General features: G+C 30.3%; 1 long non-coding RNA gene across 2 annotated transcripts in view; it reads left to right on the plus strand.

The window, feature by feature from the left end:
* LOC142318026 (uncharacterized) overlaps positions 1–12,834 on the plus strand; it is a 314,434-nt gene that overhangs the window by 281,812 nt on the left and 19,788 nt on the right. For both annotated transcript variants that reach the window (XR_012754779.1, XR_012754778.1), the window contains exon 7: positions 762–812. This is a non-coding gene — a long non-coding RNA (uncharacterized LOC142318026). The remainder of the gene's footprint in view (positions 1–761; positions 813–12,834) is intronic.

The raw sequence follows: 12,834 nt of genomic DNA on the forward strand, positions 1-12,834 counted from the left end.
GAAAGAGTAGTGCTGAGGGGTAGACTAGAATTAATTAAGGCTCGACTGCCGGAGATTGCTAGCTGTATTCGATTAATACCGTGTTTTGCCGGTTATTTCATTAGCCCGGTGATTCGGTTAAACACTGGCAATTAGGGTAGCTCCTGTCCACCCTCTCATTAGTAAAAATGAGTGTTTCACCACCCTTCCCGTTTTGGGCGTTCAACCTGTCGTACATAGCTTCCTACTAGGGTCTGATATGAACTTTTGTCGTCCCTCTTTCTTCTAATGACAAATTTATAACGTCATACGATCTAAATATTCTTTAAAAAAGATCCTGCGCATAAACCTCTGTTCTCTGTAAAAGGAAGGATATCTTTAAGGTACTTTACAGGCTTTTAGTTAAATAAATGTTATATATTGTATTGTGCGGTAAACAAACGACGGTATAAAGAGTAAAAATAAATTAAAAGAGAAGTTTTAGTTTTTTAAATTTCTTAAATAATTTAATAAAATACAGAATTATTTCTTCATTTTCCTTTCGCCTTTTTTTCTCGCGTTAATCTACTTTTAAAAATCAAGTGAGCGTTTCAAAATTTTTCGCTATTCTTAATTTTAATTGTTTGTTAATGATTTTACAAAATTAATATTTATTTAATGGATTTTATGTGTTCATACGTTCATAATTAATACATTATAAAACGATGCAGATCAGAAACACTATATACATTTTAAGACGCTTTGATTAAGTACAAAATTGATATAGTTTAAAATTGTTTCAGAATAAAAAAGCATGCTGCGGTACGTTTGGAAATAGAAGCGAAATATTTTCGGTAAGTGATATATGGATTAAGTTATATGTCTTTGTTTTTTGGTTTTTGAAGAACGAATCGTTTGACGAATTCACTTTTGTTGGTTGTTGTACTTTTTCGAAATTCCCCCCAAACCTTTTCTAATTTTTTTTTTAAACGGTATGTACCTGTAATATAGTTTAAACTTCTATGTGTGAAAAATACAGAACAATTAGTTTAACTAGTCATGCATCAAAATTTTTAACTAGAATTCTATACAGAAGAATTGAGAGGAGAGTGGAAGAAGTGTTAGGAGAAGACCAATTTGGTTTCAGGAAAAGTATAGGGTCAAGGGAAGCAATTTTAGGCTCAGATTAATAGTAGAAGGAAGATTAAAGAAAAACAAGCCAACATACGTTGGCGTTTATAGACCTAGAAAAGTCATTCGAAAACGTAGACTGGAATAAAATGTTCAGCATTTTAAAAAAAATAGGGTTCAAATACAGAGATAGAAGAACAATTCCTAATATGTACAGGAACAAAACAGCAGCAGTAACAATTGAAGAACATAAGAAAGAAGCCGTAATAAGAAAGGAAGTCCGACAAGGATGTTCCCTATCTCCGTTACTTTTTAACCTTTACATGGAACTAGCAGTTAATGATGTTAAAGAACAGATTCGGAGTAACAGTACAAGGTGAAAAGATAAAGATGCTACGATTTGCTGACGATATAGTAATTCTAGCCGAGGATAAGATTTAGAAGAAACAATGAACGGCATAGATGAAGTTCTACGCAAGAACTATCGCATGAAAATAAACAAGAACAAAACAAAAGTAATGATATGTAGTAGAAATAACAAAGATGGACCACTGAATGTGAAAATAGGAGGAGCAAAGATTATGGAGATAGAAGAATTTTGTTATTTGGGAAGTAGAAAATTACTAAAGATGGACTAAGCAGGAGCGATATAAAATGCCGAATAGCACAAGCGAAACGCGCCTTCAGTCAGAAATATAATTTGTTTACATCAAAAATTAATTTAAATGTCAGGAAAAGATTTTTGAAAGTGAAACTTGGACAATCGGAGTATCTGAGAAGAAAAGATTAGAAGCTTTTGAAATGTGGTGCTATAGGAGAATGTAAAAAATCAAACGGGTGGATAAAGTGACAAATGAAGAGGTATTGCGGCAAATAGATGAAGAAAGAAGCATTTGGAAAAATATAGTTAAAAGAAGAGACAGAGTTATAGGCCACATACTAAGGCATCCTGGAATAGTCGCTATAATATTGGAAGGACAGGTAGAAGGAAAAAAATTGTGTAGGCAGGCCACGTTTGGAATATGTAAAACAAATTGTTAGGGATGTAGGATGTAGAGGGTATACTGAAATGACACGACTAGCACTAGATAGGGAATCTTGGAGAGCTGCATCAAACCAGTCAAATGACTTGAAGACAAAAAAAAAATAGTTTATATTAATATATAATTTTAAATATCACTTTTGTTATTAATAAGTTGGAATGTACATTATTACTATATTTAACATTAATTAAACGAGGTTAGCGAGCGTAGGTTATTTTTGATTCCGTGAACTAACGAATCGTACGTATATAACCTACGGTCGCTTCGCTTGCTAACCTCGTCTAATTAACGTTAAATTTAATTTGTAATTATTCAAGTACATGTTATTTTACATTGATTAAAAATAATTGTTATTATGCTCAATATTACAGGTATATATCGTTAAAAACATTAAAAACGTTTTGCGGGGGAATTCCGAAAGAATACTAAGAATTCGTGTAATTAGATAATTATTTTTCATTATAACTAACGATAAATTTTCATTGTAATTATACAAAATTACGTGATAAAAACATTTTTATTTTCTTTGCCAGCGAACATATTACAAATTGTTTGTTCAGAACATTTTTTAAATTTAACTGTAAATTAATTCGTCTTTTGTCTTTATCATAATTTTAAGCACCACCTTGTTATCCGTCATTTCGTACATTCCTTCAAAAGAAAATAAATGTGTAATTTGATTTTCACAAAATTATTTAAAATAATCGAATAAAAAAGTTTCTGTTTGTTACACCTGTGCTATGCACACCTGTGTTACGGTTTACTCAGGTGTTTTGTTATACTGCGTATGGTTTTTTTTAAATAGTTCTGTGAAAATAAAGTTACGTATTTGTTTATTTTCTTTTGTAAATATTGATTTTCATCAAGTAAGGCTTCATCCATCGATTACTCATTTCATGTTCCTCATTCAAAATCGTAAAAACATTTTACGGTCCAACCCTGTTTATCGGTAGAACCGTTTCGTTTTTAACAGCTGGATGGCACTTTTTGAGATTTTTAACAGATAACCAATATAATCAGCTCTAAATAAAAGATTTCATTTTGCTGAAATCAAATCTGTATCGCATGTAAACGTGAAATTCGTATTGTACGAATTTTTGAGTTGTATGTGATCATTATCAACAGTCGTGGAAAAACATTCCATGTTGCTATCGCTTTATTGGTTTTGAAATGTAAAGTTTCCTTATTTTACGGAACGAAATACTGGGAATGTTACGAAGAATGTCATGGTTGTAATATCTATTGCATGCAATTACTTCTTTCTTTACCTATGCCGATACAGGATTCTATATAAAAACAGAACATTGCAATTTAATTTTAAAAAATAACTAGCGGACCCGACAGACGTTGTCCTGACGTGGCATTGTTCTGTAATAAATGCACATCACATAAATATAAGTAACTTAAGTTAAAATTAGCAGGAATCTGGACGAAATTTCATTAATATGACTATTAGTATGAATATTATAAGTTTGTGATTGTTGTATTATTGTAATGGGTTTATTGATTAAGTATGTGTAGTATGGGTAATATTTATTTTCACTAAATATTGAGATGTCTGATGAAAATTGAATTAAAAAATCGAAATGTCGTAAAATTAATGATTAGTTAATTAATTAATAAATTTTCATCCACATTACTGATAATTTTCACTTAACATCATTCTAAAAAAGTACCTCCTACATTTTTTTATTTTATTTAATAATTTTGATGTTTCATAATCATGTAACAGCTTAATTAATCAATTAATAAAAAAATTAAAGCACTGTAAAAAAGCAACGTAGTTAAAATTTTAGTAGACATTTTTATCTTTTTTCTCATTCTTTATTTTAACATCTATTTTACCAAATTTTAGATAATTGTAAATTAAAAATAATTTTATAAAACTTTTTATAAAATTAATCGGCTAAAACATTATAAATTCAATTATTTAAATATACTTTAAACTATATTATAAGTAACTTATATTTTAATTTTATAAATGTTATAATTTATCTTACAAACTGACATTTTTATTTTCAAAGAGCCGTTCAATACTTCATAAATTACATAGAATCAAATGAGAACTGACAATTTAAATTTGTAGGTTAAGTTGATTGTTATTGAATGCACAATGAATGATGTGTATACATAATTAAAATTCATGAAAAGTCATGTAAAATACCCACTTCAATACTGCATCTTACAAATTTGCACAATGTATATTTTTTAATTATACTTTAAAACGTTATTTCAATAAATAATAATATAATATTCTCAATAAGCGCGCAATTCTAGCAGACTCGGCAATGCTTCGCTATCGCTTGATTTGAGTATACATACAGATTAAATAAACACAATTGAAAGTTTCATAAAACCTTAAAAAACTGAGCATTAGGAACTTCACAAAATTTAACCTTTCACAGAATGTAAATAAATCCAAATGGCAAAACAACAGCACTACCTATCGGATTTAATACACACCATTCTCTAATCACAGTATTCGGTGGAAAATAATTTTTTAACGAAAAGAGTTATGACTGCAAAATCATTACAATTAATACTGAACATTAAGAAACTTACAAAACATAACAGAACTTCATAAAATTTAACCTTTCACTTTATAAAAGTCAGAAGTTCAATTGTCAGAACGGCACTACCTATCGGATTTAATTCAAACTACTCTCTAAACACAGTAGTCCGTTAAAAATACGAATTTTAAGGTAATAACAACACTAAGCTACGACGCAAGCAACTGATATGAGAAAAAGCAACAAAATAAAAATATTTCGTAGAATCTGATTGCAGCACCAACTACTGGGTCTGACTGATATGCCAAAAATTAAAAAATAAAACGCGATCGCAGTGCTGCCTACCGGATCCAGCTGTGAACCTTAGCCACCCCAAGATCAACAACACATGAATAAATAAATAATTAAAAAAACATTTTCTATCGTATCAAATTGTGAATCACAAAATTACGAAATATTTTTCTCAATTTGATCGCAGCACCAACTGCTGGGACCAACTAAAATTAAAATATTATATTATTGAATATTCGATACTGCGATGGTGGTGCAGTCTGCCGGATCCAATGTAAAACATTCCAAAATCAACAGCTACGTATAAATAAAAAATTAATTTAAAAAAAACATTTTCCAGTGGACCAAATTGTGAATCTAAATCATTCTCAAATCCCCTTGAACACACACAAAAAATTTCATCAAAATCAGTTCAGCCGTTTAGGAGGAGTTCAGTGATATACACACGCACACAAGAAATATATATATATATAAAGATAAAGTTACTCCAACTTTCCTAAGTAATAACTTCAAATTTCATATTATGAAACATACCAAATTCGAGAAAGTTGAAAATTTAAAACAAATTTTTTTCTCGAATTTTTCCTAGTAATTTGAGAAGAATTGTATTAAATTCTTCATGTTTCTAAATTAGCTTAAAAGTCGTAACATTTTACTTGAATCCAGCGCCAAGTATATGATCCCTGAACCCCCTCTTTCCTATATCTCTTTCAGACCCGTACCCCACCTTTAATCCGCAATCCAACTTTAGGTGGATTAATTTGCCATATTTATAAATCACCATACCAAATGCTAAAATTTGTTGGTCTAGTCAATTCCAAATTATCCTAGTTCAAAACGATCCCATTGATTTTCTTGAGTAGATGTTAAACTTCCTCCCAATCTTGTTAGTAACATTGACATTTCGATTTGAAAAAATAATTACAAGATTTTATTTAATACACATGCAACTATTTTTTGAGGATTCTGACGTATTTTTATTTTATTATAAAATGTCGACGTATTGTATCCAAAATCCCCACAAAACTTTCAAGGTTTCTAAAATCAAGGTTAGTTTTTGATTAACCATTACCTAAATAAAATTATTGTGTTTTATAAATTTAAAGTATTTTGTTGCTGTGTAGATGTACGAATAAAGTAATAATAATATTATGGATGCCTGTCGGAGAGTATTCTAAATAGTTCAAATGACAGAATAATTTGTTTGAGTAAGTGTGTGTGTTATCAGTTGGACAGCAATGATAGAGAAGTTGCGTGAAGGGTGTGTTCAACGAACACTAATGGATCCAAATATAAGGTATGGTTGGTATGGATATAAAGAGGAATTCGCGTGGTTTACATCGGTTATAGTTTACTGATGACGTCATATTCTAGGGTCACGCCCCATTCGCTGTCCGGACCCTCTCGCACCAACCCTAACGTTTTATCACAAATATAGTAGAAATAATAATAGCAGCAGAAGAAGCAGGTACCAGGTAAAGCTAAATAAGTTATACCAGTAATTAATGTTACCATCCCTTCCATAAACGGTACGCTTTATTTTATCATACATGTTTGGTTTCGGTTAAGTAACGATGTTAGGGAATTATTTAGTAATGAAGTATCTGAAACTTTCCTGTAAAACATTTTTTCCATTCGTTTAGCCCTTTTTTTTTAAATAAAAAAAATATATATATATATTTGTTAAAAACCATTATGATCTATATTATGTTTTTAAGAAAGAACCGTAGAATTAAAGACCGTTTACTTGCATCAAATAAACGCTAAATGTACTATAACCAAAAACATATTATTTCTTTACATCACGTAGCTATTATAACTGAAAATGTTAGACCCGGTTTTCTTATTACCTCAGCTTTCGTTTTATCTCTTTCGCGGTAAGAGAATGTGTGTGAAAAAAGAGGTTTCGTTAAGATACGCGCATCTACGCACGATTGCGTACTTTCATTCTTTCGTGTATAAGCTACGTGTCCTGTTTTCTAATACGTTGCATTTTATAAAATTTTGTACTGCCTAAAATGGGTTGGACATTGTAGGCTTTAAGTCCTAAAGGCAAGATATGTTGTTGCCTTTTGGTAGTTGGATCAGATTTTTTTACCAGTATTGTGGAAACAGTTGTTGATTTTTGTTTAATTTTTTATGATTATTGAATATTAGTTAACAAATTTGTTGTCAATGGATTGCTTATCGTATCTTTTAAAAACTGTATAATCCTAATTACTATTTTTTTTTTTTTTTTGATTTATGTAAAGCGTGTATACCTAATAATGCATGATTATTATTATTATCATCGTTCTTAAGAATACTATTGTTATCCCAAATCGTGCGTTGCTAGTAGATTTAATAATCGCAACATATAAAAGCTAAGCTATTTACGAGTACACACTTTTATTAACATCATATAAATAATTCGTATTGTTCCTGTTTGCTAGATATAGTACGGGTAGTGGTAGGGATCTACCATTTAATCAGTGATTGAATAGGTAATTGGTGTTGATGAAAATTTCACTTAAAACCAAAAAAAACGCGGAACAAAGTAACACGAATATGATGTAGATACCCATGATGTGGATGCACCTTCACGCGCACGTCAGTTTTATTTGTTACGAACTGTTCCTGAGACTTTTTTAATTTTATTTTTTGTTCCTGTATTTTACTTATAATTAGTCTTAAGTTTATGTTTTTTCTTTCGTTATACTTATGAACTGTGCAGCTGTACAAAAAACTTATTTTTTCGTGGAGTGAATAAGCAAAGTCGCTTGTGTGGGTTTCTCTTCTCAACCGCGAAACGTTTAATATAATAATAATGATAATTATAATAATTATAATGATAAACATTTCTTATCTGTAATAAAGTTTTTAGAATAAAAATACGGGCAAAATAAACTAACGGATTTAGGCTGTACAGTTCCCCTAAATCAGTGATTCTTAACCGGTGGTGCGGGAGAATCCTCTAACAATATACATATATTATTTTTGCGATATTTGAAAAGTAGGTATTTGAATTTTCGATGACATCAACCAATTGTTTTTTGTTTAAAAACGGTTAGATAGATTTAGCTGCGTCCGCTCCCACTGCCTTACTCTCTACCTGAGTTTATTACTGTTTCTGTATCATCGCCAGTTTGTTGAAAAACGTCTTGAGACGGACACGTGTACGCATTTAAATATCTGATTATTTACATTACTTACCTATTTAATACATTCGTATTGATCAGTGACTCAAGCCCAAATAGGATACATCGATAATACAAATGTAAGAATTTTTCTCACTAATTTAAAATAATACACCCGAGCCACAATTTATTCATCCGTGCTATATAAAACCGTGTTATACGAGGTTAGGGTGTATTTTTGTTATTTTTTATACGTTATTTCTAAATAATTTAATTGATTGTAGTGAACCCTGCTATGTCAAAAAAACGCCAATGGAACGACAAGTATGTTGCTTATGGATTCACTTGTACAACAGAAAAAGATGGTACGCAACGACCTCAATGCATCTTATGTTCCAAGATATTTTCAAACAGCATTCTCAAACCATCAAAGTTATTATAGCATTTCAACAATCTGCATGGTGGTGAAGGTGCAGATCATAGCATGAAGTCAAAAAAGGCTCGATTTGATACCAGTGGTACTATCTTAAAATTATGCCAGCCAGCAATTCAAAAGCCCCTGTTAGAAGCGTCATATCAAGTGGCATATTTGTGTGCAAAGAAAAAAAACCCACACGATCGCTGAGGAGTTAATAATACCTTGTGCATTAATATTAGCTGAAACTGTATTGGATTGTGAAGCGCATAAAAAAATTCAGCAGATTCCGTTATCGAACGATATAATTCGATCGCGAATTCAAGATCTCAGTAAAGATATTTTACTACAAATAATAGAAGACATAAAAGCCAGTCCAATAAAAGTAAGCATACAACTGGATCAGTCAACCGATGTTGATAATTGCAGCCAGATCTTGGAATTTGTGCGATGGGGGTGCGGAGACCTTTTTTCAGATTCCAAAGGGTGCGGCTCACTTAAAAGGTTAAGAAACACTGCCCTAAATCATTGGAATTTTATCGACCACAGCGTTTCAAATGATTTTCAGCTTCCCTTAATTTTTTTTCTAATGTTCCTTGTTTGATGTGAGACGTAAACGTTTAAACTCGAAAAATAAACTTATTTTTCCAAAATACCTTTTCATTATTGTCATCTTGAACAGTGTCAGCCGTAACGTCAACGCAGAACAGACGATCAGCCTTCGTCGTTTTTTCATTATATATTAAATGTTGAGGATTCATTAAATTTTCTTTAAGTAAAATAAAATAAAAATCGGTACTTGGCCCGAATTAGCCGTTACACTGTTAGTACTGTAAGTAAAAATTTTTAAAAACGTACGCGGCGATTTTTTTTTAAATTTTCTTCCGTATATGTTTTTATTAAGTAATCAAAGTATATTATGTATGTCATCGTATCAATTATTCTGTTCGTCGAGAAGACATATCGCTTTGTTATATTTGTGTGCTTACATGATCATACACACACAGCCTATTTGATGTTTAGGAAAATTCAACTACAAATCTTGTTGATTGTTAGCCCCCATGTGTGTTTGGATTGTGTCATTCCTACCTAAAAAGTACTGTAATTTGCACACTCATTTCACTAAACATGTTTGTGTTTAATCGTTGACGTGTTGGTTTGCAAACGGTTGTGCAATGGGAATTCGCGTATAAATAAACGTAAAATTTATTCGTAAGTTACCGAAATAATTTGCATTATGTGTTCTCAGAAAGATAGTCTAGAAAAATTATTCTCATATTAACTTTTACATTTTTCTTAATTTATTCGGGACCTGTAACTCGCATAACAGAGATAATTTGGCTGTAAAATATTTCCGTAGGGAATTTTTGTATTTTCTGTCTCTTAATTTCGAATCTGTAAAAATGCCGAGAACGTTCAGTCGGGCAAAAATGGACAACGGAAGAGAATTGTTATGCAACTACTAATGCAGCAGGTAATAATTTTCCTTATATATGCTTTACGTATTTGTAATGAACGTTTGGACGTGTCTTATTTACTTCGATTGTAATTGAAATAATCTTAATTATTTACAAAACTATATTAATTTCATTGTAATATTAATAATGGTCAATGCATATTGTCCGTTTTTAATACAAGGTGTAATATCTATTACTTCATGCAATTACTTCTCTGTTCGATTACACAGAACATTGCAATTTAATTTTTAAAAAAATAATTAAGTTATTCCAACTTTACGTTCAGTTTGTTCTGAAACGGGAGATGCTCCCGTTTTTATTGGTAATCAAGAGATTTCATTTGATTCAAACGTCTGGTGGAAAATTTACTGTTTGTCTTGATGCTTTTTCATAATAGTCTGAACGTGTAAATTATAAATTTATGGAGTTTGATTGCTTTTATTTTAAATATTGAATCGTTACAAATTATTTTCAGATATATGCAATTTATCGAGTCAGCTTCTATCCGGGAATAGTTTTTCACATGCTTTCCTTCTGATTATGATCACACGGCACTTTGTTACTGATGTCACTACATTAATCTATACTGGAGACATGGGCTTCGACGTCTCGGTATGGCAAGAATTTTAGTTCGGCTTCGTAATATCTTGAGTAATTTATAGCTTTTGAGTTTAATATTCAAATTCCTAGTAGTAGTTCATAATTCAATTTTCAAGTATTTATATTACGTAAAATAAAAAGTATAAATAACAATCCTGGAAGGTCAGAATGTTTTATCGTGATTTTGAACAATATTAAATTATGTAAGAGTGTTCTTTTTACAAAAAACCTTTTTTACTTATTAAAATATTTTACCGGTTGAAATTGTACGTAAAATTTTCCTTGTTAACCACAGCTTTTTTAGCATTACAATTTGTACAGTTTTTTCTGATGAACATGTGGCAGCATTCCAGTTCTAGTTGCTTGCACTTTATGTTGCACTTCTTTTTTTTAAATTCTGTTCGCTAACAATGTGCTAAAAATTATGTTTTTAACTATGTACTAAAAATAGGAAAAGACGGAATCCTTAAATCACATTTAATTGAAAAATATCGATTCTATTAGAAATGTTTGTTTATGTATTTTTCAAATAAATCTTAAACTAAATTAGATTTATTATAAGTAAACTATAAAATAAAATACGTAAATAATTTTTTTCATAATTGACATATTATCTGAAGTAGAGGGTGTGTATTTAACGATATTAATAAATGAATGATTAATTTTCTTTATTTTCGAATATACCATAAAGAAAAATACCCGTGTATTTTCTAAATAATTTGTTTTTCTTTTTTCTGAGTGATTTTTTCTGAAAAAATATAATCATCTAGAATATGTCATTTCAATTATAAAAAGGTTCTAAATATTTAATGAATATTTGTAAGATTCGAACCCTTGTAAGTTATACTGCATTCGTCATTTTAAAAGGAACGACTACACCACTCAATCATTAAAATAAAATATTATTTGTTCAGCTTATATTATAAAACTGTTAAAAGTAATAGCATAAATGAAATTTCATCCTTCAGACTGATACCGAAAATCTCTCTTCCGGACTCTATAAAAAGAACTACTGAGAGCAAGGTACTTCGATCAAGCGATTTTGTTTTGAATAAACGAAGTTTGGCTAATTCAAAAAAATCGAGTAAGAAGTTATTCTGCCAGTTATTACGAATTTATTAGAAACTGTATTTACCCAACAGGTTTGATATTGTTCCATATTTATATCTTTACTTATTCGCTCAAATTAGATATTTTTCTTGTCAATTTGAAGAAAAAACCAACTAACTCATAAAGCGATAAACTGAGAAAATTCAATAGTGTTGGAAACCTTAGCTTGTTCATAAATAAATTATTTGATCGTATAAATCGATCGATTTGTTAAATTGTACAAAATAGTCGGTAAAAAAGTGAAGATTTTTCTAATATAATAAATTACTTTCATTGCAATACGGTTTTCCAAACAAGTTATTCATAGATGATAAATCTATTCTCCGATCGACTGAGAGATGCTTAGAAACCTACTGAAACACTTACATGTTAGTTTTTTCAGATCAGATTACACATTGATCGGTTAATTTAAAAATCCTTTTATCTATTTCGGTTACAACTTTTACTAATTTTAGTTCCGGACTCTTTTACGGGTAAATTCTGGAATACATCGTCTGGATAATTAAGGATCATACTTTCTCGATATTGTTAATTAGTTTTATCACTCTTTTTTTAATTCAGTTAAAACTTTCGTTCACTGTTTTGTATTGACGATTCCAGTTATGTATTGTTTAATACTTCTTCCATCGACTAGCACTGGTTTTCCTTTTACTCCATAACGGTTTTACGTTTAACAGTAAAATGTACTTGGAATATATCTCAATATTTTGCGTAACGGTTTGTGTAGCTGCGCCTTTTAGATGTTATTGTAGTGTACCAATATTATGATTATAAAATAAATGAAATAAGTTCCTTAGGTTTAGATTAAAGAAGATTAAAGAAAAACAAACCAACATACTCAGCGTTTATAGACCTAGAAAAGGCATTCGATACCGTAGACTTGAATAAAATGTTCAGCATTTTAAAAAAATTAGGGTTCAAATACAGAGATAGAAGAACAATTGCTAACATGTACAGGAACCAAACAGCAACAGTAACAATTGAAGAACATAAGAAAGAAGCCGTAATAAGAAAGGGAGTCCGACAAGGATGTTCCCTATCTCCGTTTCTTTTTAATCTTTACATGGAACTAGCAGTTAATGATGTTAAAGAACAATTTAGATTCGGAGTAACAGTACAAGGTGAAAAGATAAAGAAGATACTACGATTTGCTGATGATGTAATAATTCTAGCTGAGAGTAAAAAGGATTTAGAAGAAACAAT

Source organism: Lycorma delicatula, chromosome 1 (genome assembly GCF_047948215.1).
Source record: "Lycorma delicatula isolate Av1 chromosome 1, ASM4794821v1, whole genome shotgun sequence".
Lineage (NCBI taxonomy): Eukaryota > Metazoa > Arthropoda > Insecta > Hemiptera > Fulgoridae > Lycorma > Lycorma delicatula.